Source organism: Panicum virgatum, chromosome 7K (genome assembly GCF_016808335.1).
Source record: "Panicum virgatum strain AP13 chromosome 7K, P.virgatum_v5, whole genome shotgun sequence".
NCBI lineage: Eukaryota > Viridiplantae > Streptophyta > Magnoliopsida > Poales > Poaceae > Panicum > Panicum virgatum.
In genome coordinates, this window is record NC_053142.1 from 51,040,331 (window position 1) to 51,045,709 (window position 5,379).

The window sequence follows — 5,379 nt, forward strand, 5'->3', positions numbered from 1 at the left end:
TTGAGTAAAGATAAATGGAGACCGGGCGGAAATGAGTTGGTTTTGGTATGGAATGGATGGAAAGTAAGCTCCGCCTGTGTCGATTGAGGACCGTACCGTTGTTGGCCCTGATGACCGAGTTTGAACAGTACTAACCACATACCGGAAGTAGGAGGTAGTCGAAACCGGTAAGCTGTGTACCACATTACAGCGGTGATTTGAATTCCGCCATGCTACGCTGGGCGTGGGAGTTGGCGGGTGTTGGATAGGATGCCGCCTCCGGGTTCTCCGGGAGTTCACCGCGAGGGGCCCATCACCTGGGTTTTAGCAGGCGTAGTTCAGATGCCGTGGTAATGTGGGAACAGTTGACGCGCATGGCCCGACGGGGCTTACATGTGTCGTGTGAGTTAGGTCCACCTTGCAAGGTTAAATCGGATCGATTCGCCGTCTCTCTCGGTTAAGAGAACCTTGGTCACTGCGTCACATCGTAGTAAGAAGTGAAATAAGTATTGGAAGGTAGCGAGGGAATGCTTTACCTGTTGTTCTGAAGATTAATATAATCTACCATGTGTGCTCTAGATGATACGGCGAACTTAGTTAATACTTGATTTACTAATCGGAGCTAAAATATTGAAAGTAAGGATTCAATCCTAGCAGCAACTCAGCAAAAGAACTCCAGAGCCAAAAAGCCTTGCATGTCTAGGTAATGGGCTAAGTATACCCAGAGTCGGGTAAGCCTTGCTGAGTATTAGTATACTCAGGGTTGTTGTTGTAACCCCTCTGAGCAGGTTGTGTCCCGGCGGACTTCGAGGAGATCTGTGCGTCCTGGATTGGACAGCCGCTTCCTCCTGGGTGGACCGTCGAGTGGGCCCCGTCTTCCCCGTGAAGAGTGGGCAGGTTAGCGTCACATCGGTGGGCAGGATGTGGAGCTCACCTTTTATCGTCGTCGTAGCTATCGTATTGTATTTCGAACTCAGTTTTGAACTTCCGCTGTGCGTTTGAACTCTGTTGATTGTATTTAAGACTTTTATGTAAAATCTGTGTTGTAAATTAATTTGAAGATTTCTGTATGCTGGTAACACCTGTGCTCGTCTTCGTACGGGTCTAAGTGCAATTGTGATCCTGGAGTACAGTAGTTTAATCGGGATTTTACCCGACAGCCTGTCAAGTTACACCGTTTTAAGTGCACAGTAACTGGATTAAGTATTAAGATGATGGTTAGTGCATTTAAGCCGGTTTAATTGGACGGTGCTGCTACAGCTGGCATCAGAGCTCTAAATTGCACTGGGGTGATTACCTTGCAACGATTTTGGGTTTTTCGAAAAGTTGACGCTAGATGCGCTAAGGAATAGAATAGATAGTTCGTATGCCCTAATTATGTTTTATAAGTTAGGTGGCAACTAAGTATCTATTTTATTCCAGCACTTCCAGCTTTTACTTTTTGTTAAACCTTATTTCGGTAACGACGCACCTACGCTGAGGTAAGCAAGGTAAGCATTCTGGTAGTCCTTAGAATAGCCCACGTGTTTCATACGTGCGCGGGTCCCGTATGTTGAGCATACGAGGAGGTGATAAGACTCGATTCAAACGAGCCTGTCGCTATCTGCCGCCTGATATGGAGTGCGGATTTCATGTCGTGTGATTATGATCACGGCCATTTCGTAAGGCAATGTTACGAGATGTAAACCTGTTATGCGGTTGGCCATGACCGTGACCCTTGGGACACGTCTACCCTTGGATGTCCCGTAAGGCGAGTGTACGGGAAGTGAATACGTTGTTATGACGTATGCAGCGCTGCCCATTCAGCGTCGAACGTCTGGGTGCCATCTCTATAGTGGACGGTAATGTATGGGTGAATATGTGGGAAACTGCATATGCGTTACCCATGTGGCGTAGGACACATGGGGGCCGTTCGTGTGTGCTGGCACGAAGGGTCCAGAAATGGATAATTATATCTCTCCTGTTGTCTTGGTTTGTCTGCAGGAACACTAACTTCGTTAAACGCGTTATGAAATCCTTGATCGTAGGAACGACTAGTATATATAGGGAGAGTACGTAATTGTGCCACCGATTGTTCTCGTATACCATATTTTGGTACTTGCTTGGGTGAGAAATGATAGAACGTGCATGCATCTTGGCATAATCTTGAGTTTGATTGATTGTCATGCCTGTCGCGTCGTTTGCTAAAATGTGATGCTTTTACCTAAACGTTCACCTAGAATTTGTGTTGTTAGTAGTGAGACCTATACAATCTGCTAGTCTGACCCTGGTTGAGAAGATCTTTCTCAGCGGCTTTGGATCATGTGAGAACCTTTCCAGTAGATCTTAGCTTGTCATTCAAGTCAACCTCTTGATTCATGTCTTGGACCAATTCCAACAAAACCACTATTACTTTTCATGGCAAAGCCTTGAATTTGCCAACAACGTCTTTCAATCCATCGTTCAATGATCGGCCTATCATTGATTTCGTAATCTATATTGTTGGCTATTTTGATTCTAACACCGGAACTTTGTACATTCCATTCTTGCTCAGTAGTTTTGGATAAATTAAAAAAAAAAAGTTTATGACAAAATAACTTTTTGAATACAGTCATTGCAACAATCATGCATCACGTCATTGGTCAGTGCATGGTGTTGCATCATCGTCGAGAATCCATAGATTGACTAACGGGAATGCATTCGAGTGTAACATCGTGGGTTGTCTTGGATTCCCTCTAACCTATCTTGACTCTTTTGGCCTGTTGGGTTGCTACTCTTGTTTTCTCTTGTGGTGGTGTTTAGTTGCATGACCCTGATGCCGCGACGGAACCTAGGGCCTCATGTGTGTTGCAGCCACCTGATGGAGCCACTAGGAGCGCGCTGGTGTCTCGGTATATGTGACATACCTCACCTCAATCCATTCTTATGCAACCCTTACTAGTGTCCTAACTTCTAATACTTACTCAAGGGTATGGGGTTAACGCGAGTTTAGTCACGAGGGAACAGTCATAAGACGCGTGTTGCATTGTGTGCATCGCAAACTCACGTGTGTATGCATCATATTTTATGCATCTCATACATGCATACATCAAGAGCATCATCATTTTTGCATCATGGTGTATGCATCATTGGGCCAGCATCATGGCAAATGCATCGTGTCATATGCACCATTTCATCCATCTTTTTATTGCACTGGCATTGCAATCATCCATCTCTAGGGTGCATCATTATCATGGCTATCGAGCATTTGCACTCTGAGTTGGAATATATTTTGTCATTATTCCTTGATTGCATCGGCATAAATGGGCATGTTTTGCAACTAGTATCGTGCAACTCAATCAAATAATACAATTCTGAGCAAGGATGTTCCGAAATTTCCATTTAAACCCATCTTCCGTGCTATCCTCACTTGTTCTCCCAAGCCTTGTGCTGAATCTCACCGACATCCGCTTTCTTCATGTCATGATCTCAGCATTGTGAGAACTGACCATCTTGTCTCATCATCATTCCTTGTTCGGTTTAACTTTTCTTTTAAGATCTGAAAACCTTATTTTGACTCAGTTATCCTATCTAGCTGAAGAACCGTGTACGAAACGAGTTTGATGCTTTCTTAAAAACGATCATCGTCATCAGGAGGCGTCCCTGGCTGCATGCAAGGAGGAAGTTCCTTTCGCTTTAGTGGCAAAATCCTAGAGCTGGAATGCGTTCGTAATCTTTGGAGTTCCATAAATGACCCTGATCAAGGTTTGGAGCTAGAAATCTTAAACGCAGTGCTAGTTACGGTTGTTTGTGTTGTAAAAATCCAGGATCTAAGCGTCCTGTAGACATTTTCGTTGACACGCTTACCCTGGCCAAGTTTCACCAAGTGCTTGTCTATGTCTGTGGTCTGCTCATGTGCCTGATGGTCAAAAGCCATACCTACAATCATGGTGGAACCTCTCTGTCGCTTATTCTAAAGATGATCTTATGCAATGCTAATCTCCTTTTCTCCTTTAGCGTCAAAATCGTTCCGTTGTAAATCACGTCATTGCTTTATCAGGTAAGTCTCTGGAAGGTACATCAGTTCTGTTCCAGGTGTCTGCTAGTTTCGTTTACAGATCCCGTAGGTTCCTGAATGGTTAGCGGACTTGATCTCATGTTACTGTCCAACCGGACCGAATCCCCTGTTGATCGGTAATCAGGTAATCTCATCGGTGGACGGAAGCTGTATGTGAAGCTTAAGCAAGAATCTTATTTCCAGCAATCTGTGGCAGCTAATCCCTGTTGCTCTCATGTTATGCCCCGTTTTTGGATCGCCTCCTTGCTATCCCTCCGTCTCGTAATGCTTATACATGCACGATCTATATGTGCTACAAGAGATTCTCGTTGGAAGTATGCCTGACGGCGCCGCAATGAAACCAAGAGCCTACTCTGAGCAATCAACACATGCTTGTACTACTCGACACACGCTGGTGCGGAGATTGCTGATTATGATCCCTTATACCACTGTGTCGATGTGATATCTCCTCATGGGCATTTTCCGCATCTATCGTTCGCCGTTTTGCCTAGAAATCTCTATACCGGACCTAAATTTAGTGAGTCTTTCTTCCGAAGTTACCAAGGGGATTGATCTTTCAAAGAACTGCTAATGGACGAAAATGCTAGAAGACTACAAGATGTGGTAGACAAAGGACCTTGGTTAATTTACCAAGATGATCAACTAGCTGGAGCTAAGGTATTCTCAAAAATAGATCTACGATCTGGTTATCATGAAATCAAAATCGGACCGGTGGATATACCAAAAACAGCATTCTCCACTCGTTATGGTCTTTATGAGTATTTGGTCGTGTCCTTTGGATTAACCAATCCTCCAGCCTACTTCATGTATCTCATGAATTCGGTGTTCATGTCAAAGCTGGATAAATTCGTCGTGGTATTCATTGATGATATCTTAATCCATTCCAAGACAGAAGAAGAACATGATCAGCATCTTCATATAGTACTCCAGCGTCTTAGGGAACATCAGCTATATGCTGAACTCAGCAAAGTGCGAATTTTGGCTAGAGGAAATTTCTTTCACCATAGTAGGAAATTCTGGTTTTGGACTGCATGTGTAATCTTGAGTTCCCTAAATGACCTTGCTTAGTTTGGGCTAGAAACTTGCGTATGCCTTGTTGTGTATAGCTATTTATGTGTATGAGGTTTGTGTGGGTCCTCCCGAAATAGAAGTTGTCCTACTGCTAAAGATGTCTCCACTTCATTCTGTTTCTCAGGTGAATAATGGAGTATACAGTGGGAAGTAGTAGAAAGGAACCTGGTCAGGGGCACATCAACCTTCTACCTTCCGACGTCGTGATAACTAAAGCACCAATGAGGCAATTTGAGCCTTGCCACTGTTGCAAGATGTACGACCGCCCTTGTCTACGAAGCAGCTCCACAGAA